General features: G+C 45.1%; 1 long non-coding RNA gene across 2 annotated transcripts; it reads left to right on the top strand.

Annotated features, from left to right (window-relative positions):
- The first annotated feature begins 1,026 nt into the window (after positions 1–1,026).
- On the top strand, positions 1,027–22,788 carry LOC139047500 (uncharacterized). 2 transcript variants are annotated; one of them, XR_011507179.1, is made up of 4 exons: positions 1,027–1,155; positions 9,225–9,407; positions 21,128–21,316; positions 22,618–22,788. It is a non-coding gene; the product is annotated as an uncharacterized lncRNA (long non-coding RNA). The 2 variants fall into 2 exon arrangements; XR_011507178.1 differs by lacking the exon at positions 1,027–1,155 and adding an exon at positions 1,305–1,500.
- Positions 22,789–23,109: the final 321 nt, after the last annotated feature.

Consider the following 23,109-nt stretch of genomic DNA (forward strand, 5'->3'; position numbering starts at 1 on the left):
TTCAGTTCTGATTGAAAGATAAGCGTCCAGATATGTAGATAGACTCTTAAGAAGCGTGAGCTCTGCAGCGATAACCGCTTGATGCAGCACCCTCTCGAAGAAGCAGAATCAGATGAAGAGAGCATGGCGCTTCTTATAAGGAGGAGGGTGCGACTGACACGTCAAAGTATTAACCTCCATAACCTAAAGGAATCAAATGAGAGCTCATTCTTCATTCCGAGTTGTGTATAGCACCACTCCTTCCCAGCTGAAGACAACGACTTTCTCAAGAACTGCCAAGGAGTGTCCACTAAACTCAGTGACCACTTTTTAAAGGGACAATGCTGCCATTATTATTTTTGTGTTCTAAAGAGGAGAGAAAACACGTAAATGTGGGCGAAAGGCTAGAACAATAACTATGCACAGCATATCTATTTAATCAAGGAGGCTAAGAGACTATTTGTCGCTGCTCGTTTTAAAGGGGATGCCAATAAATAAGAATCATCGTAATCCTTGGCATTATCATTTTCCTCGTACTCAACAACATTCAGCCGAATACGACTACGGAGGGGTGGAAGATTCATAAAAGTGATAAGACACATCCAAAACAAAAAAAAAGTCGACCGTACGTTCAACGAAAAAGAATTCACATAGACAGGTGCTGTTGGCCACGTGACGCAACCTAAGTCACATCTACATTCCCTTTCATTGGTGCCGTTAATCTTTGCCGTAAACAGTGAAATTTATTGACCATCAGTGTTACGAGTGCAATTGATGGGATTAGAATTAGGATGGGATTAGAAGCAATGCTTCCAGCAAGGGACGTTTGTTTTGCTGATTTACTGAAATTAAGCCATGCAAATCGAATGCGGCATTCATTCGTACAACAATCTGCCTTGCGAAAATTCCGTGGCATTGTGTGCCGAACGGTCGAAAACCACAATAACTTGGGCTGTTATATTTTCTTTAGTTGGGAGAACAATGAACCCTCCGTCATACGTACTAGCATTGAATTTCGTTAGCAAAGGATCCTGCTGTTCTTGCAAGCGAAAATAACGGTATAGGGCAGTTTTCGAAAAGTATTCCGCGCACTGAAGAACTTTTAGTGATTCACAATGGCATATCTGTACTACAAAGCCATCTAGCGCGCAATACCCGATTCCACTTCGTCTAGCAGTAAGTAAGCCACCATATATTTTTAACTTATGACGAAATATGGGGTATTCTGTGCAATACAGGCAGGGCCGAGTAGATGATATTTTTCTTAAGAAACCTGCAGTAGCCGACAATGAATTTTTTTAGGCTACACCGTCTTTAAATGCACCTGCGAGAAAGACCCAAAGCGTTAACGTCACAGTTATCCATTCAGAAGAATGCAACGTTTTATAGAAGTTTGTTCATTTTACTAACAATTTGCTATCTGGTTATAAGTGAAACACTTTTTAAAATTTTAAATGAGGATGAGGATCGGCCACATTGCTACTGTGATCTCTATTTTGTTCGAACTCCAGAGGATACAAGGTATGATCGATACTTATATCTTTACTTCACTTTACCAGCTTGAAGACCCTATATAGACGTTTTACGCAAGTTGGCCGCCAACTCAGAAAATTCTTACACATGTGGTCACGGCGCCACGAGGCCAGCAACTACATGCAGTGACATCTATTTCCAGCACATTCAGCGAAGTAAATGCACACTTTCAACATTAAATGCGATCACAGAGTAAATATTTATTCCTGTGTCTATAGCTAGCCCAAAGCAAAAAATAATCTACAAAGACTATGTAGTGATGGGCTTAGAGAACGGCAGAGCAAACATACGCGTGTTTAATTTCAAAGAATTTGTAAGCGCTCAATGCAAGCATTCACTATTTTCCACAGTCGGTGAAACGCCATGCGGAGGCAATCCTAAATGTCTATTGCCAGTATTGTTGATAATGTTGGGAGCTATTATGCATATTTTGTGCAATAGGTTTTAGTGAAGTATAATTAAATTGTATATTATAAGTGCAAGTGAAATTGAATAACAGTAGTATGAGTGAAGGCGCGCTACCTCTAACAAGCTTTAGAGCGACTACCTATCGAAGGCATCTTGCGTGTCTGTGGCGCAGGCTTGCGCTGGTGCATTCAAGGTATGCGTCGAGATGCATTCGTCATAAAGTTCTGGGTGGCAAATTGTCCTGTCAGTACTATTGTTGGGAACTAACGCTTTGGTGACTGGTGTATGCTCGCATGGCCGAGAATAGTTGCTTTTATAGGCGCAAAATGTTTCCACTAGCCTTATCAACCGGCACCATTCTGACGCGTTAGTAACCAGCAAATCGGGACACATAATCTCGCAGGCGTCTTTTATAGTCCGGTGTACAACATGCGCCACCAAACGTCATTCTAAATTTGTCATGCCAAGAGGGTCTTTCCGCGCTCCTGAATTGCATCGTTACTTAATTTTCTCACTGACTAGTTCTCTTACTCGATGATAGCGCTTCCCGCCCGTCAAGCCATTTTTTTCCTGAAGACTTGCTGCGTAGTCTGAGCTGTGACTATATCAACCGTTGCGATGCCGACGCACCTAACAAAGCAGAATTCGATAGCATTGAGCCCAGAAATATCCTACAACCAGGCTCACCACGACCGAATAGGTGCAACATTAGCAACAAGATAAACATATAGTAATAAGATAGTAACAGATAAACAAATTGAAAACGAATACTTGAAAGTGATTGGCAAATAATGTGAAAAGATCCCCAAAAAGGTTTAACCAAATGTATTTTGCGGCCAATACCACACTACTTGTGTCTATCAATTTAGTGTCCATTCGTGCATTCTAGCAGGCGCATCGTATGGCAACGATACCAGAAGTTGAAGAAGAAAATGAGACCGTATTATTGATATGCGGCATTTAGCTAAACTGACGAACAGATGACATCAGTCTTTCTATCTTTCGTACGTCAAGGGGAACGTTGAATACCAGGTTTTGAATAAACCATAGCATATTTAATACTTATATGCCTTTAGAAAAAAAACTCGGTTGACCTTTTCATTGCTGCGGAATGTGTACATGACAAAAAAAGTACCTTCACACATTGGAACTAACGTAAATGTTTAGGCGCCCTTCTTGTTTCAATGTGAAAATCGACAACTGAGACAAAATAGAATATGCTGCATTCACAGTTACACGAAATTCCTACTTCGAAAGTCTCTTCAAATATAAAAAAAACATTGAGAAGTTACTGCATGGTTCAAACATTATATTTATATGCCCTTATATTTAAAGAAATTTTTATTTGAATAAAATATGGAGAAATATATCATATGTAGTATTTTTGTTAAAAATATCTGAACTACCATGAAGTGGTGCAATGTCTATTTTCCGAAAGTGAGGAGCCCTATTTTTGTGTCAGAATCATCTCGTTCGTCAGCAGAATCTACTTTATATATCGTCATTATTGTTTTCTCGTTTGTACAGTTGGGAAATATAAACTCGGGCATAAAAGTCGTATTTTTATACAAGCACTTAAAAATTTCAATATTGTTTCCTACTGCCTAATTTTTTTGTAACATTGCTTAGAATGTTCTGAATGTGATGCTCAGAGCATTGTGATTTGAGCCGGCGGCAAGAACGAAATTGCGATAAGAACACCCACGTGGATGTTATGTTCTCTTTATTTCTGCAACCATTAGCAAATCTTTTAGCTACCAAAAGGAAGTTCTTGAAATGTTGGTAATAAGCAATCTTGTGTGTATTGAATATCGGCGAACCCTTCTAGTGTACACATGTGCTTGGCCTACTTCCTAAAGTACAGGTTCATTCACTTTGATGTGATGTTATAAAGATGCAAAGATGCAATGTCTATGCAATAGCTTGTATTCATATATCACCACATTCTCTGCTCAAGCTTACACACAATAATCAGCCAAGCAAAAAAATACTGCGCATGCGAAAAAATCAGTTAGCTGCGGGCACCGCAGTACTTATATTCAAGTACCTTTACACTTCTGAGGATGAATAAAATCAAGACACCATGCAGCTTAAAAAAACTACACCATGATCATTTCTCCATAACCTTCCTTAGCGAAATATAACACTAACAGAAGCCGTGTCATTCTTATGTAGGTATTTAAAGATAAAAATAGAGGTGAACTTTCTTGTATACACTGGGAACCAATGCCTTAACGCACCTTCTAGATAGTGCAGGCCTCCGGATAACAAAGTATTCCTTGGCACTTTCAACATTAAACACGTCTTGGAAACATGTAAACTAGCGCAAACTGAGACAAATTTCCGCAATATTTATCATCATGCCCTTCATATTTCAAGTGGTGCAATTATTTCGTGATGAGCATTTGGAATAACAAAATTTTCAGAATATTTGAATCGATAGATTGTACTAGTGTGTCACTCTCAATTATTACTTCTGTCGTATAGGTCATGGTCTACGCGTTTAATGTTTTATTCAATATAAGATCATCCATACAGCAAACCCCTTAATGACTCATTTGTAGCGACTGTTCATATCATAATGGAACATCCGTCCGCAGCACAGGGAAGCAAAAGAAAAACATTGTGAGAAAGTCTGCAGGACTTGCCGTGTCACATATACCACTGAAATGCTGTTGCGCGTAAAAACAACAAATATGCACAGATGCCCAAATAAATAAATAGAAAGAAGCACAACTGACAAATGATCGAACAGACAATGACGGGTACATCAAAGAAAATAAAAAAAGAACTGCGTGTCTCCCTTTGAAACAGTATAGAAAATGTCTCAAGTCCTTTAACCGTCGAAAAAATAACAGGAAGTCAACGCCACTTGTTCTAGAAGAGAAAGGGTGGACCGATTTTCTTCGTACAGGAGGCCATATATGCAGCAAATCAGTTCAGCAGAAGCTCGCAAGTTGGAGGAAGTTTTATGAAAGGGAAGAATTTTCATCCAACGAATTTTAGCTCGTGTCGCTACCAAATAAGGAGAAATTCACAAAGGAACCTTCGCAGTGAATAGGAGATTGTTCTATGCAATGACTCAAACTGCTGAGCTTATTTCTGAGAAAAGCGAATGTTTCGTAACAAGCGACCGATTCGTGGATGCAAATTTTCCTGTTTAATGATACCTAGCAATGCCGCTTACCATTGTCTAACTAGGTGTATACTGCATGGGCACTTGGAATCTGCGGCGTAATCTACGCCTTACACAACAATTGTCTCTAGACAAAAGTTTTATGGTGAAACAATCGAGTTGCACGCAAAGTACTTCCTAGAACTGGAATGGCGTAGACGGTGGAGCTCCTTAAAATGCATCAAAAAATAAAAATGTAATGATATGATAAATAAGATTGTCAAAGGACAGCATCTGGGAAAACTCCTGACAAATGTCACAGCATTCATTTTATAGTCCCGTTTTCATTAACATACAAAAGATCTCTTAACCTGCATTAGATATCCGCGTTTCCAAGCACATCCAACATTTGCGCAGACGCTTTATATCCGATCATCAAAAGTCGAACAGGAGATTTCCCCAAACCTCTCAGTAGGAACCGATGAGTTTCCTCCGGTGTTGTGATTTCCATTGTCAAGGTGGTGGGGACGCAAAAAATCGCAAGTGCATTGACACGCTGTGTTCAAGCCTTATAGCTGAAGACTAGCCAAGTCTTAAGAATACGCATAATTCCTGAAACACGCCAGCTGCCGCAGATTTCTTCACTCCACGCACGACACTACATGGATCCATGGCGTTTTTAGGATCACGGGAAATATATTTTATTGCGTCAGCATTCTTAATGTATTTCACGACTTCCCATGGGTATTTCGGGGACATCCGCACTAAGCTGAAGGATACTAATACTTAACAGATAGAAAGACAGAAACTGTTTATGTGGATGTCTTGTAAAGTCCTCTGCAACTTTCTAATTGGAATTATTTTCCTAGCTTCGGTGCTTCAGAAGTTCGTTCATTAATTTGGACTAATTATCTAAGTGAACGAGACAGAAAAAATCGCGTGTCACACTACATACAAAAATGAGAAACGTGCATGTGATCGTGTCGTCCTAGAGTGCATCGCCATATTTTTACTCTGGCTGGAGATAACTGAAACGCTCTCTATTTCATTATTCATTAGAAGGAGGGAGGGGTCCAACAGTGTCAACGGGAATCATGGTGAGACGGAATTTCGCATGAAGAATGCTGATCAGACGCACAGCACAGTGTCTGAACACGTTCCAGGGTTTACAATCAACAAGTTGCACAGGCTCCGCAGCTTGTACGACCGCTTTCATGCCAGAACATGCTTAAAGCTTTGCCACAAGCTGTATTGTGTGCGAATCAGAGAATATTACAGACGATGAAAATGATCCAGCATGATTAGTGGCGATGTAACATGACGAGCGCTGTCACCACTGCAGATGGCGCAAGTGCTGCGGTCGCAAAAGAGGGTGTGTTTGAGACGCAGAGATGAAGATGTAGGTTAACAAAGGGCTGAAGTTCCTGATCATACAATGGAAACATTGCGGGAAGTTGCAGCATGGTCGAGCATGTTTCAAGACCTTAAACACTGCTTCGCACATTGGCATGGGTGGTGATGGCGCCTTTTTCAAGCCGGGGTTTTGTAGACAAGTTGGCAAGACAGAGAGAGAAGTCATAAGGGAAAGGGAGCGCAGTTAACAAGGCTTAGCTGGGTAGGCTACCCTGCTAGGGGAACAGGGAAAGAGCACTGAAGACAGAGAAGGAAGAAAGAAGGTCACACTTTGCACTGTTACCCACACACGCATTCATCGCTGAGTCAGACAGAGACGCTCATACAGGCTGGTGTATTTCAAGAAACGCAACAGTGCCTTTGTGGCTTTGCATGGAGCAGAGGCACGAGAGCACGGGCCCAGGATCTCCCTGTTGAAATGCCTGGCGTCTAAGTGACTCAAAGCTGTTCGAATGGCACTTCTTTCATCTTCGTTTGTGGGGTAGTCATATATGAGATCTCTTGTTGTTTCTACAAAAACACAGGTGCTCCAATTGGGACCATCTGCAAGTTGGAGTAGGAATGAGTAGGCATTTGTGAAAAAAAACTGCTACTCATAGGCGGGAAAGAAATGTTTCTTCTGTCGGTGGGATCCTGTCATACGCTCTAATCTCATACAGTGATTTGTTAAGGAATGATATTGACACTCCTCTCTGTCGAAAAGAAAATAGATTTATATGAGATTAAAGTATTCATGAGCGGATTGTGGTTTGTAAAATTCAGGAGATAGCATTCTCCAAGAAAGCAACGACAATTATTATTCATAGGCTACAGCGCAATAAGCTCTTGTTCAATAGAGCTACACTGCCATTTAGAGCACCTTTCTTTAGGTAAGAAATCGAGAGCACTGAAGTGGAAATGGATCAATCGATCGGGCACTCTAGCGACTACAAAAGATAAATCATGAAACACGACACTCGAACAGGCATCATTCTTTAGGAGGACCAAGACGGCAGGAACAAAAAAATCTTCCTTAAATGTCGCGCTTGGAGCATTTACTTCGTCACTTAAGCAAAGAGTGTGGATACGTGTGCAGTAGATGGTGTTTTTCAAAGGGATGCACGGCAGCGGCACAACCTAGTCAAAGCTTACGGTAACCCTTTGCCAAACCAAAAAAGAATGCAGGTAGAGCATCCAGTCTCGAAGATAAATCTCTCTCACCTTAACTTTTCTAGGAAGAGGGCTTATCTCACTCTTGGTTACATGGTGACCTGTGAAGTGCACACAACCAACGGCATTGTGACACTTCTCGCGGTTCACAATAACCCTTCTCTAGCGAAGCGTTCGAAGGCGAGGTGTGAATGATGAAGGTGCTCTTTTTTATAACAGGTATCGAAAAAAAAAATATCATCAATGTAGGAAAATCCAAGATGGGCTATCGATGATCACAATGAAGCGCTGTAACTTTTGCGAAGTTCTACGATAACGGTAGTGTACGATAATTATTCTAAGGTAACGGTATGGTGGAGCTACCGGCGAGAAGCTCCTACACCACCGCGAGAAGCCATTGCCGGGAAGCCTGCTTCAAGAAGTGCTCATCAAAGGTCACTCTAATTGGTAGCAGCAGTTGACGATTGTTGCAATTTACACCTCATTGACGACACGAGGCCGCTGGAGTCCCATGTGTTTACACGGCGTGCTGCGCCCCAGAATGGCACTCTGCATGACATCGTGCTGGTTGGTAGCAGGGGGCCAGCGAAGGCCGAAGACGTCTGACGCTGGCTTGCTATGACGCGATATTGTCAATCTTGATGATTGCTTCAGCCTGCAGATACCAGAGGTGTGGATACTGCACGTACAAAGTAGACATGTGACCAGTGTGAACGTTGACTAATGCCAGTTCGTGAAGGTCAGGCCCAATATTCGTACCAGCGACAACCTGGTGTTCTAATCGAGCTCATAAAAGGGAAGAAAAGAAAGTTGTAGGTGCGCAAATCTAAACAAACTGATGAATTTCTCGCGGCGCGCTCCTCGCCTATATTCTTGCATGCGTGCCAATACCGGCATGTACTTTCTAGGGCAAAAAAAAGAACACCTCAGCCTTGAAGTCGTTAGTAATGCTAAAGAACTGTAGTCAATACAAAATGAGATGTAGCCCCATTTGCACTCAGTCAGTGTGTTTACTCTTTCTTCTTTCCTTGTTTCAATGTGCTCGCTTTCACATTTTATTCTTGACTCACGGCAGTCAGAACCTTTCCCTTAAACCCCTAATAGCTAGTTACAACGTCTCTAGAAGATACAGCGGCTTCTGTTCAATGAAAGCTCTCATATCACCATGGAAACAGATGTTCCCTTGCTGGACATCCATACAGCAGTTGAAGTCAACGACTGTGGTTCTGTGACTGTAGTCGGAAGTCTATTTTCTGCTCTTCTCCTTGCGCACCTTCTATGGCTTGTTTAATACTGTATTCAATACTCTCGCAACTTGTGTTAACTTCTGTTTCATTAGACAATCTGCCTTTGTCCCTTGTAGTCGTGATTTACAAGTGAAAGGCAGAATCTGGGTCTGATTTTACATAATACCGTGCACATTTATTTAGCCGGAGGATCGCGAAGCATAATGTATGATTCCCACCAACAGTTCTACTTTTCATTTTCTCTTTTGTTGCTTCAACAATCACGAAAAACATCCTGCTTAGCGATAATCTTACGTCTTAGAAAAATGACGTCTTTTTTTTTTCAAGTAGAGTATTACTGCCTCCATTTGCTAATGAATGCAAATGCTTGTCTGTTTCAGGTCAAATATTCCGAAAACCAGTGGCATGCTACTTTCCATCAGATTATGGTACCTGCAAGTCAAATATTACAAGATTTTACTACAGCCTAACAGCTGGTGCTTGCAAACGTTTCGTCTATAGTGGGTGCAGGGGAAATGGAAACAATTTTGTGTCACTTACCCTCTGCATGCTTCGATGCGCAAGTAAGTGCTGTTTCCTTTTTTTAGAGCGCAACTCCAAGGCACTGGTTCATGCCACGTGCGGCGTCGGCGGCGGTGGCGTAACCTATTGAACGAGCACAGCAAAAATAAAAGAGCGAACGCCGAGCGGAAAGGGCGCGAGCCGCGAACGACGGGGACCAATAAGAGCGACCCTTCGGTGTAGCGCGCGCGGAAAACCGGCGTTATGTTGATACGCCGGACTGCTCGATGCGTGCTCCTATCTAGTCTCAGCCGGACGGCTCTTTTCATTGTATGGTCTGCTCGCGTCAGCTCTCACTCCCGCTTCTCTGTTTTGCTTGGTTTGGTGTCGTTCTCGCTTGTCTTGATTGTCATAAATTATATAAAATGTGTAATGTGATTTTAAGCGCGACGCAAATTGTCTAGTATTTTCTAGTGTTTATATTGGTGAAGAGAGGTGTATGCAGAAGGGAAACTAGTGCAAACGAACATAGGGTATGTGTACGCCTTGTCCCAGAGTGATAGACATACCTTCCATAACCATGGCCAAGAATATGCATATATTCAATGGCGCACGGCCAGTGACGTAAGATTCGGGTACACCAGATAGCTTTTAGTTTCGGGAAAAAGGAACACTGAATATCCACGGGTAATTCAATAAACAACTGCGTGCCGCAGAGAAACCTGTGAGGCGATAATGTATACCATGATATATTGCTTCTATGCAGCATAAAGGATCGCTCATTACCCCTGTTCTGGTGGTCATCCGATGTGTTGATCTTTATCTAAACAAGCGACCCAGAAGATTTGACAGTAGTCGCTTGCCGCAGTAGGGTAACGTCAAAGATGGGTGCAGTACGGTGATTAACGCTCCTTTCATTGTTTATCCGCCTGCTTTTCTATAAGCAAGCCTATCCGCAATTGCAAAAGAGTGACAATTGCATTTGAAGTTCACAGCACCCTAAGCATTTTTTCGAACACATACTCCAGCAATCTACGGCTCTCATTTTGACAGTTTTTATGTCACAGTGGCGACGGGGATATTAGATGGGTGGAGAGGTGTATATTACCTTCCCTATCTTACTACATCTTGGGCGCTATAACGTAAAATTATTCCAAACTTTTCTATTCCAATTCTACAATGAGCCCACAGCAATTGGCCAAAAACTTCTTGGACCACCCTCACTTCACCTATCTGTCATGGAACGTCACGAAAACCGCGATAGCTGCCCATCTGATATGACGTGTACACACTGATTATGCATAATTTGACCAAACAAAAACAAGAGTTATTTCTGATTCGACGCCTCTTTGCCATCAGCCCTCGACTATTGGTCAAACGTTTTCGGGCTGCACCCACTTCACCTGCCTCTAACGCGACGTCACAAAACCGCAAAAGCTTGCCACGTCAAAGTGACGCGTACTCGTTAAAGATGCATTAATATGCCCAACAAAACTGCATTTTCTCCTGAATAGCCGCAGACTGCCCCGTTCCGAAAGGAATAAAAGATGGCTGCCGCTGATCGCTCCGGCACTAACTACTCGCCCCTGCCGGAGAGCATGGGCTTATTTGCGTGTAATAAAACTTTTGCGTAGCCGTGCAACGTTTTAGAGGATTTTCGGCACATTTACGACCTCGTTCTGCCAACTCTTCTTTGCTGATGATCCGTTTTAGCATGATTCTTAAGCTTCCGTTGTATGCCGCCGCGATTGTCGACGAGCCACCGTAACATAAGTAAGAGAAAGCGGACTGATCGCAGACGCCGGCACCACCGTCTTCATCCGGTTATCGATATTCAGTGCAGTGGCTCGGCCCCATCAAACCCCTCTCCACTTGAGCATGCTCCTAGCCTCTTATGAGCCAATTATATAAGACAAGCCGCTCAGTGAAGGCAATGTTATTCGTTTTTCCAAGCAAACCAAAGTGACCTCCTGTGAACGACGGTAGCATTTGATTCGTTGGTTCAGACAACCCTGCCGGTGACCGCCCGATGCTTGCGTCGGTGCTTACGCAAATTTGACGTCAGGAGATTGGAATAAAAATACATTGACATAGTTTTACGTTATACGGCCCCTTATATACAAAAGGTATGGCCACCAGCAGTGCACACGGAAATAGGTGTCTATACCAAACATTTCATATCTCTTCATTTTTCACCTTCAAGATCCCAAGGCATTAGGAAATTGAGCTTTATTGCAGAGCCACTCCAACATACCGTAACGTGGCCTTGCAATTTCGCGCAAATCAGTTGACCACTACTTGATTGCCTCAGCTTTACGTGTCTTGTACCTCAGTCTTTCATGCGCTGCTGCCTTGGTATGTCGAACCAATTAGCCCATCAACTCGGGCTCATTTTCTTTGATGAGGAAGTTGTTTCATTTGCGAAGTATTGTCCCGGTTACGCGCCTTGCGCATTAGACTTGACGTTGAAAATAGCCGACCTGGGCTTCGTTGAACTATTGCCATGACCCAAGCATCGTTATCACTAGTTTTCAATAGCATTCAGCTGACGTGCATATATATATATATATATATATATATATATATATATATATATATATTTAATAGGTTAATTACCTACTCACATTAGGTTACCTACGTCGTGATCTGGGTAATTCACCTTCCAACAACCGCAACTTGGCCTATCAGACATTTGTTCGTCCACAGCACGAGTATGCATCATTCATTTGGTCCCCGCATCCTACATACTTAATTGACATGCTTGAATCAGTCCAACACCGAGCTGCCTGTTTCATTCCACGTAATTATAGCCATCACTCCAGCGTAACGCAAATGAACTCGATCATTCCATACAGCCTTTACTTCTTCGCCGTAATATCGCTCTGTTATCCTTCTTTCACAAATATGTTTGTAATGCCGCACAATCCACACTACATATCCAGATCGCCTCGAACACGTCTCGCCGATTAAGTAAGCTCTTAAGACCTGCGCGCATGTACGGTACGACACATGCTTTTAACTTTTCCGCGCTCCCTACGGCCATTCGCTTGTGGAACAATCTGCCTGATCACGTTGCTTCAGAGTCAGATCAAGAAAAATTTCGTCATCTCCTACACGAGCATTTTTCATAATAGCACTTACAAATCACTTTATCTTGTTTCTTACACTTGGCGATGGGCTTCGAACTTCTCGTGATTCTTTTTTATTGATGCATTGCTATGTTGCTCCTATGAATTGCTATTGTATGCTGCGTCAAGTGTTGACTTGTATTCCCTGTAAGTACTATAGCTTGTTTGCGTCTGTTTCCCTAAATATACCTTCAAGAATTGTACTCCCTAATATGTTCATTTTTCGTGTATTTTACTTTCTAGTATTAGTACCTTACGTTCACTTTCACTCGTGTTACTTCCTTAAGTGTACCTTTGTGGCCTTTCATTACTTCAGTTGTTCCTTTCACATGTTTTGGTAGTAATGTTGATGAGCCCTGCATTGAGGCGTATCTTATGTATTACACTTTAGAAGGCTGTTTACTGTTTTCCCCCCTTGATTTTGTAGACCCCCTTACACAATGCCCCCATAGGGCCTGTAAGGTATTTTAAAAATATAAATAAAAAATTGAGTGTCTGTGTCTGTGTGTGTATGTTTGTGTGGGTTCAAATGTTTGCTGTCCGATGTTACGTACCACAAACTCGCTATCATCGGCTCTATTTCTACATTATGACTGAAGCAATAACCCAGGCGGCAGTAACCCTAAAGAACGCAGGTCCTGTACAAACTTAGGAAAAGAAGTTGCGCCAAGTCTATTTAAACCCTTTATAAGTTACACATAAGTCACTTTGATGTGTCATATTTATTTCTCTTATGTTTGGCGATACAGAACATTATACTGTGTATCGCTTATGATTGTACCTATGTCCGCATATTCGACGTATTCTCTTGTAAACGCACACTTGAAGAGGCAACCCAGATTGGTGAAATGTTTTAATTTGCAGCAACGTTTGTTGCATCGTAGATGGGCCATTCGTCTTGATTTTATTACTGAACACAAATTCATCTACGATCTGCGTTATAGATAGGCACAGTGGACTGACTGCCCAAGTATGCGTGGTTCCTGATGACAATAACACATAAAACTACTGCACACACGCAGTGTTTAATTTTACTCATCATACTTATGTGGTCTATCGTCAAAATCAGAGAAAAAGGTAGAAAGCGCAGAAAACTGCTTTCCTGTACAGTCAGCGAACAATCGCTCTTGGGGTACCCTAATAAGACCGCAACTTTGCTGCAATCCGCCACAGATCCCCCACAGGTGTGGACCCTCCGAAACACTCACAAGTCCCCCAATAATTTCTGCACTTAACGAAATTAGAAATTTAGCTAGCAACATATTGACGTTTCTTAGGCAGTTTCACTGCCTAAGAAATGTTATCGCACAGCGTAGGATGCGCCTGGATGTATTTGAAGTTTCTCGAATGTTAGCGAAGGTGCTATCCGCTGACTGTTTTCACCGAACTTGTGTTAGCTGATTTCATGTTGCGATTATCGAACAATGTAGAACTTTGTTGAAAATGGGCGGGCACCTGCGATTACTCTGGAACCTTCGATGGCAGATGTATAAAATCCGACACGCTTCTCCCGCTGAGCTAATTTAGAATCTCCCACTCTGTAGCGCGAAGCAATAAAGGAACTCTAACAGGATTTCTCCTGAATGAAGGTAGAAAAGAAAATAAACAGGTCAAACATACTCGGTGATTAATATTATTTGAAGAATTTTTCTGGTAGCTACACAAAATATTTGAATGAATGCAATAAGTTAACAATATCCTGTGATAGCTTACTGGTATCGTGTCTAACGGAGTTACCACCGACTTCTATTGCACGCTCCTTAATGATGCCAACAAGATTGTCGTCCAGATTGAGCTCTTCCTGAGTTAAAGCCCAATACCTGTTCTGTAGCTTGATCTGGAATTCCTCTATTTTCCCTCTTACCGCTAACTTATTGATCGGCTTCGTATGTACCAGTTTCTTCCGTTTCCTCCTCAATTCTAAGCTAATCCGAGTTCTTACCATCCTATGGTCACTGCAGCGCACCTTGCTGAGCACGTCCACATCTTGTATGATGCCAGGGTTAGCGCAGAGTTTGAAGTCTATTTCATTTCTAGTCTCACCGTTCGGGCTCCTTTACGTCCACTTTCGACTATCCCGCTTGCGGAAGAAGGTATTCATTATCCGCATATTATTCTGTTCCGCAAACTCTACTAATAACTCTCCCCTGCTATTCTTAACGCCTATGCTATATTCCCCTACTGCCTTGTCTCCAGCCTGCTTCTTGCCTACCTTGGCATTGAGGTTTCTACCCAGCGTGTATTGGAATGGCACAAAATAATGCATCTTCTAGTCTCTACGATTACACTCAAAGAGTATCAATCTTCAAAACCAGCCTAGCTTGCTAGGCCAGAAGCCACGACGTCGCTCTGTGGGATATTTGGTAGAGGAAAGTTGTGCAATGCTTCTAGATACTCTAACGCTACAGAGCAAATAACAGATCTCAGCTCTACAAATTTGGTGTTGCGCCGTACAATACAGTAAAACAGGGCTGACGGAATGGTAGAGAATGATGTGATTTTAACGTCTCGCCCGATCATACGACAATGTAGAAGGCACATGAGGTGATGTGTTTATTTGAAAAAGACGGCTCGATTTGGAAATTTCATATTTCCAAATATTGTCACGTGGTGGTGACGTTGAATAACACAGTAGCAATACTGTGAACAAGAAAACTAACTTTTATTGGGCGAACCTGTGCCCCCAAAACAGGCTACCCTTATAGCGCAACGGTAGCGGCGAACACACTCGGCGATCGTCGAAAATCTGATCAGCGGGTCAAGCGCGTCGGCTTTTATAGAGCAGTCGCCGAACGTTCCAGACTAATCGTTCGGACCCGCGTGCCTTCCACAAAGTTCTACACCATTCGCGTCAGGTGATGAAATCTGATAACATAACGTTCGGCGACAACAGACAGCGGATAGAAGCATCGATAACGTTCCAGAAACTTCGGATACATACAGGCGCGTCCCACGCTGTGCGATTACATTTGTTAGGCTGCGAAACGTGGTTGCCCGATAAAGATAAGTATACGTGTAAATACTACCCCTCTTTAAAAAGCATCGTCCCGATGCTACAAATATAAGAGAGCGAAACACAAAAGGGCACTTATTAAACATAAGTAACAAAACAACGAAAAGAAACAAAGTCCAAAGGTCAGTTACGCGAAGCCCCAAAGTTCATTAACGCTGGTAGTACGGCTTGAGTCGTACAGCGTGGACTATTTCAGGTCGTGAGCGGCGCCGCTGTGATAGCGAAATGCCATCTGGCACGACCTCATAGTCGAGCGCGCCAATACGTCGAATGACCTTGTAGGCTCCGAAATAGCGACGCAAAAGCTTCTCGCTCAGTCCTCGTCGGCGTATAGGGGTCGATACCCAAACACGGTCGCCGGGCTGGTACTCGACGAAGCGTCGTCGGAGGTTGTAGTGTCGGCTGTTGGTCCTCTGCTGGTTTTTGATCCGCAGGCGGGCGAGCTGTCGGGCTTCTTCGGCGCGCTGGAGATAGGCAGCGACGTCAAGATTCTCCTCGTCAGAGACGTGCGGCAGCATGGCGTCGAGAGTCGTCGTCGGGTTCCTGCCGTACACTAGCTTGAATGGCGTGATCTGTGTTGTTTCTTGCACCGCCGTGTTGTAAGCGAATGTTACGTATGGCAGGACCGCATCCCAGGTCTTGTGTTCGACGTCGACGTACATCGCTAGCATGTCGGCGAGGGTCTTATTCAGCCGCTCCGTAAGACCATTCGTCTGCGGATGGTAGGCAGTTGTTCTCCTGTGACTTGTCTGGCTGTATTGCAGAATGGCTTGCATGAGCTCTGCCCTAAAAGCCGTTCCTCTGTCGCTGATGAGGACTTCTGGAGCACCATGTCGCAGCAGGATGTTCTCGACGAAAAATTTCGCCACTTCGGCTGCACTACCTTTCGGCAGTGCTTTAGTCTCAGCGAAGCGGGTGAGGTAGTCCGTCGCTACGACGATCCACTCATTTCCGGTTGTTGACGTCGGAAAGGGTCCCAGCTAGTCCATCCCGATCTGCTGGAATGGTCGGCAAGGAGGCTCGATTGGCTGTAGTAATCAGGCTGGCCTTGTCGGCGGTGTCTTCCGTCGCCCACAGTCTCGGCATGTTCTGACATAACGGGCGACGTCGGCGGTCAGGCGCGGCCAATAATACTTCTCTTGTATCCTCGATAGTGTCCGGGAAAATCCGAGGCGTCCAGCGGTCGGATCGTCATGTAGGGCGCGCAGTACTTCTGGACGCAGCGCCGACGGAACGACAAGAAGGTAGTGTGCGCGGCCTGGTGAGAAGTTCTTCTTCACGAGTAGATTGTTTTCAAGCGTGAAGGAAGATAATCCGCGCTTAAATGCCCTGGGGACAACGTCGGTGTGCCCTCGCAAATATTCGACAAGGCCTTTTAGCTCCGAGTCTGCCCGTTGCTGTTGAGCGAAGTCTTCCGCGCTTATCAGTCCAAGGAATGCGTCGTCATTCTCGACATCGTGCGGCGGCGGGTCAATGGGGTCGTCAATGGGGTCGCGTGATAGGCAATCGGCATCGGAGTGTTTTGGTCCGGACTTGTAGATTACAGTGATGTCGTATTCTTGTAGTCTGAGGCTCCACCGCGCCAGTCGTCCTGAAGGATCCTTTATATTCGCTAGCCAACACAACGCGTGATGGTCGCTGACGACTTTGAATGGCCTGCCATATAGATAAGGGCGAAATTTAGCTGTAGCCCAAACGATGGCGAGGCATTCCTTTTCGGTCGTAGAATAGTTGCCTTCCGCTTTTGACAGCGACCGGCTAGCATAAGCTATCACCTGTTCGACTCCGTTTTTCCTCTGGACTAGAACGCACCGAGGCCTAGGCTGCTGGCGTCAGTATGGATTTCTGTATCGGTGTACTCGTCGAAGTGCGCAAGTACCGGCGGCGACTGCATGCATCGTTTGAGTTCTTCAAATGCGCCGGACTGCGGCGTCTCCCACTTGAACTCAACATCACATTTAGTTAGTCGTGTCAACTGCTCAGCGATGCGTGAAAAGTCCTTGACAAAGCGCCTGTAGTAGGCACAAATGCCAAGGAATCTACGCACTGCCTTCTTGTCGATGGGATGCGGGAACTGTGCGATGGCAGCTGTCTTTTGCGGGTCTGGGCGGACACCAGATTTGCTGATAACGTGGCCTAGGAACAGAAGCTCATCGTAAGCAAAGCGGCACTTTTCCGGCTTCAGAGTGAGCCCTGATGACTTGATGGCCTCTAGTACTGTCGCAAGCCGCCTCAGGTGATCGTCGAATGTTCCGGCGAAGACGACGACGTCATCCAAGTAAACGAGACAGGTCTGCCATTTCAATCCTGCTAAAACCGTGTCCATCACGCGCTGGAACGTTGCAGGCGCTGAGCACAGTCCGAATGGCATAACCTTGAACTCGTAGAGGCCGTCTGGGGTTATGAAGGCCGTCTTTTCGCGATCTCTTTCATCGACTTCTATTTGCCAATAGCCAGACTTGAGGTCCATTGACGAGAAGTATTTAGCGTTGCAGAGCCGATCCAATGCGTCGTCTATCCGGGGGAGGGGGTATACGTCCTTCTTCGTGATCTTGTTCAGACGACGATAATCGACGCAGAAACGTAGGGTTCCATCCTTTTTCTTCACCAGGACAACAGGGGATGCCCACGGGCTCTTCGACGGCTGGATGATGTCGTCGCGCAGCATTTCGTCGACCTGTTTTCTTATAGCTTCGCGTTCTCGCGGCGAAACTCGGTAAGGGCTCTGGCGGAGTGGTCGAGTGTACTCCTCGATGATTATGCGATGCTTGGCGACTGGTGTTTGTCGAATCCTCGATGACGTCGAAAAGCAGCGTTTGTATCTTCGGAGCAGACTTCTGAGCTGCTGTTGCTTAATCACGGGGAGACTTGGATTAATGTCGTAGTCTGGTTCGGGAACCATGGTCGTCGGGGTAGATGCGGCGGAATCCGAGAGGACAAACGCATTGCTGTTTTCCAGAATTTCCTCGATGTATGCGATCGTCGTGCCCTTGTTTATGTGCTTGAACTCCTGGCTGAAGTTTGTTAGCAACACTTTCGTGTTTCATCCGTGCAGTCGAGCGATCCCTCTTGCGACGCAAATTTCACGGTCTAGCAGTAGACGTTTGTCGCCTTCGATGACGCCTTCTACGTCAGCGGGTGTTTCGGTGCCGACCGAAATAACTATGCTGGAGCGAGGCGGGATGCTCACTTGATCTTCGAGCACACTCAAGGCGTGGTGACTACGAGGGCTCTCCGACGGCATCGCATGGTCTTCCGACAGAGTTATTGACTTCGACTTCAGGTCGATGACTGCGCCGTGTTGGTTGAGGAAGTCCATGCCCAGAATGACGTCTCGTGAACACTGTTCCAGGATAACGAAGGTGACAGGGTAAGTCCGGTCATGAATGGTAATTCTTGCCGTGCACATTCCAGTCGGCGTTATGAGGTATACTCCAGTGTTCCGAATTTGAGGGCCTTCCCACGTAGTCTTAACTTTCTTCAACTGAGCGGCGATGGGTCCACTCATGACGGAGTAATCGGCTCCTGTGTCCACCAAAGCGGTTACTGCATGGCCGTCGAGAAGCCCATCGAGGTGGGTGGCTCTTTGTCTGGCATTGCAATTAGGTCTTGGCGTCGGATCACGGCTGCATCGTATTGAACTGAAGCTAGAACGTTGCGTCATCAAGTTGCCTTTCATTGTCATACTCTTTGCTTCCACATTTCGTCGGAACGGCGGCGTGTCGTTGTGTCGTCGAAGTAGTCTATTCGGCGTCTTCGTCGGCGGCGGAGGATCTTCGTCAGTTCGACAAACAGCAACCACACCTCCATCGGTTGCTGCTTTTAGTTTTCCGGATATGGGCTCGCAGAGCGGCCCCGGGCTGGGCCGGTGTATGGTGGGCGCTGCGGCGACAGGTAGCGGCCTGGTGACGGCGAACGGGACGGTCGTCGAGGGCTCCATTGAGTAGCGACCAGGTAGTCGGCGATGTCACGTGGGCGCTCTCCAAGATTTAGACGCGGCGCGTTGACGGCGAACCCTCTCAGTCCCATGTCGCGGTATGGGCATCGGCGATACACATGGTCGGCTTCTCCGCAGTGATAGCAGAGCGGCCGGTGGTCGGGGGCTCGCCAAATGTCTGTCTTTCTCGGGTAGCTGAGCTGGGCGACGGGTGGGCGTGATGGCGGCGGCGGTGGTGGTCGGCGGAATTGCGGCGTTGCAGGGCCCTGGCGCGGTCGTGGCGGGGGACCTTGACGGCGGGCGACGGCGGCGTAGGTCATCGCTTCTGGCTGGGGCTGCGATGATTGTGGTTGTAACTCCGGAACTCCGAGCGATCGCTGAACTTCTCCTTTCACGGTGTCGGCGATTGAAGCCACTTGGGGCTGCGACGAAGGCAGGACCTTGCGCAGTTCTTCGCGCACAATGGCCCTGATGGTCTCCTGAAGGTCGCCGGAATCCAGTCCTTGGATGGCGTACTGCGGCGTGAGCCCCTGGCGGTTATATTGCCGGGTGCGCATCTCCAGAGTTTTCTCGATCGTCGATGCCTCTGCAGAAAACTCAGCTACCATCTTCGGCGGGTGACAAATAAGTCCTGCGAAAAGTTCTTGCTTCACGCCCCGCATCAGGAAGCGGACTTTTTTCTCCTCTGACATTTCCGGGTCGGCGTGCCGGAAAAGACGGGCCATCTCCTCCGTGAAGATCGCGATCGTCTCGTTTGGCAGCTGCACTCTGGTTTCTAGTAGTGCTTGGGCTCGCTCTTTTCGTACGACGCTTGTAAACGTTTGTAAGAAGCCGCTTCGGAACAGGTCCCATGTCGTTAAAGTGGCTTCTCGATTCTCGAACCAGGTCCTGGCGGCGTCTTCCAGTGCGAAATAGACATGTCGCAGCTTGTCGTCGCTGTCCCAACTGTTAAACGTAGCGACCCTCTCATACGTCTCGAGCCAGGTTTCCGGGTCCTCGAATGTTGATCTGCGGAACGTCGGAGGGTCCCTGGGCTGCTGCCGCACGATGGGGGACGCTGGGGCTGCCATTAGGGTTGCCTTGTCCACAATCTTTTTGGTCTTCTCAGGTAGAAGTCCGTGCTCCGGGGGCAGTCCTTGCAGTCGGCGGCTAGCACGCTGGTCTTGGGCGACGTTGGTTTTGTCGTCGGGCTTCGTGCTTGGATCGCGGCTTTGCGGGGGCGTTCGGTACATGAACGCACAAGCACCTCCACCAGATGTCACGTGGTGGTGACGTTGAATAACACAGTAGCAATAATGTGAACAAGAAAACTAACTTTTATTGGGCAAACCTGTGCCCACAAAAGAGGCCACACTTATAGCGCAACGATAGCGGCGAACACGCTCGGCGATCATCGAAAATCTGATCAGCGGGTCCAGCGCGTCGGCTTTTATAGAGCAGTCGCCAAATGTTCCAGACTAATCGTTCGGACCCGCGTGCCTTCCACAAAGTTCTACACCATTCGCGTCAGGTGATGAAATCAGATAACATAACGTTCGGCGACAACAGACAGCGGATAGAAGCATCGATAACGTTCCAGAAACTTCGGATACATACAGGCGCGTCCCACGCTGTGCGATTACATTTGTTAGGCTGCGAAACGTGGTTGCCCGATAACGATAAGTATACGTGTCAATATGTTCTGTTCTTATTATTTCATTCTAGGATACAATCCTCGTAAGGACTTGTGCAAACGGCCGCCATGGAACACTTATTGTTCATTTGGGAATGCATATAATTGGATGTGGTTCTATGATAACCATACATCTACTTATCCGCAATTTAAACACGGACCTTGCGCCATACGCATGAATGTATTTCCTACATGTGAAAATTGCAAAGAGAGGTGCCAGCGTAAGTACCTTCTGTTTTTGAAGCACACAATGGAATTAATATATATCCCAGATTAGGCAATATCATTTGGCCACACATGGAGGACCTGAATAAGATTACTCAAGATCTGTAAAATTTTGCACATAGCGGTGTCTACTCCGAAGTCTGAGATGAGAAGCATAAGGATAATTGTGCAGCGAACATCAATTTAAACTTTTAGAGGTTGCTGACAATAAACGTAGCTGAGGATTAGGCTTTTGGGGTTCTGAAGTGTTTATTCTTTAGCCTTTTGAATTGTGTGTTACAATCGCCATTGAAATATTTGAACGAGTAACCGTTTGTTTTGTCCATCATCATTAGAAAGCGGCCATCTGAGGGTAAAGTAAGCTCACGGTATTTTGCAGACTATTGTCCGCACCTAATTCATACTCCTCGGGTGCCAATTCATGCTCAAATGAAAATTTTTCCTTAGTCTCACCCGCTTTTAGTGCCAAGGGACAAAGTTTGACAGCAATTTGCCGTTTTAACTTGTCTGAAACGCATAAACTATAGAGGTAATGAGATATTTCAATTAATAAGCGGCTTTATGTTTCGTAAGAGTATACATAAAAGTCAGTACTAAAGGCTCTCAATATAACCCTCGTCGGGGCTGCCAGGACCAAGCAAGTTCAGCATATCTGATTCGAAGAACGACTCCTCGATCTCTCAAGCGTCTTTTCTTCTGCACGGTTGACTACAGTGCGCTTCAACAATGCAGTGAAAGTGAAGCATTGTCTCAGATATTTTCACGGAGTTTAATATTTTATTTCATGTACTTCGTACATCAGAGCAATATGCCGGCTTCGGAAATGATCTGCAAATATCCGTCGTTTCCTGAGGGGAACACTGAGGCGCTGATATTGATGTGTGAGCTAGCACGGGAAAATAGTGCAGGCGCAATCTCGCCTTCCTATCAACAAGTACTCTTGATGTTTCAAGAAATGCATTTTTGAATAACCTGTACCTATAGATCAGCTGCATCAGGCGAAGCATCGAATTTCAGACTGATATAGACTGCAGGCAACATTCCCAAAACCATGGAGCTAACTATATAAATTCGAGCACAGAAATTACAATGAACACCAACCGATCAGATAGCTTCCAGGCTATTTTTTAAAATTTTGTGGTAAGGGCGTGCAAGAGCCCAAATAAAAGACATCGGTTAGGTTCAGCACATGCGCTGTGGCGAGACGCTATTCCTTATTTGCCCCCTGTCATTGGGGGCCTTTACTATGATTCTACCTATTGAAACACGTTGTACTATTCTATTACGTTCTTTTCAGACCACATGGCCAATCTTCAAGTGTGCCCAGAATAGTTCAGTACATTGGTTTCATTACAGCGGCCTGTGCGTGAGCATCGAAATAAATAAGCAAGTATTCTGTTATTAGTCGCCTTAACTGGACTCGTGTAATATGAAGGAAAAACGTTCAATAAAATTTACCTTCAGCGAAGTTCTCCTTAGAAAGGATTCGTCTATAGATGTTTTGTACTACACATTAGTAATTCTTCATTTGCTCTAACTTTCCTACTCTTGTACTTGAATCCGCCGCCTGCAATAACCCAGGATAGAGTAGCTTTATAGAAAATAAACAAACCCAAAAATAAATAAATAAATACCCAAATAAATAAATAAATGATGTATGACTAAACAAGAAATATAAAAAATTATTAAACACGAACATTTATGTTCAGCAGTATAATGTGGTTGGCCAGGTACGTAGAATTGTGGGCCTTGTTGTGACAATTATTTACCATAATTCTGCACCAAAGGC

This window comes from Dermacentor albipictus, chromosome 7 (assembly GCF_038994185.2).
Source record: "Dermacentor albipictus isolate Rhodes 1998 colony chromosome 7, USDA_Dalb.pri_finalv2, whole genome shotgun sequence".
NCBI lineage: Eukaryota > Metazoa > Arthropoda > Arachnida > Ixodida > Ixodidae > Dermacentor > Dermacentor albipictus.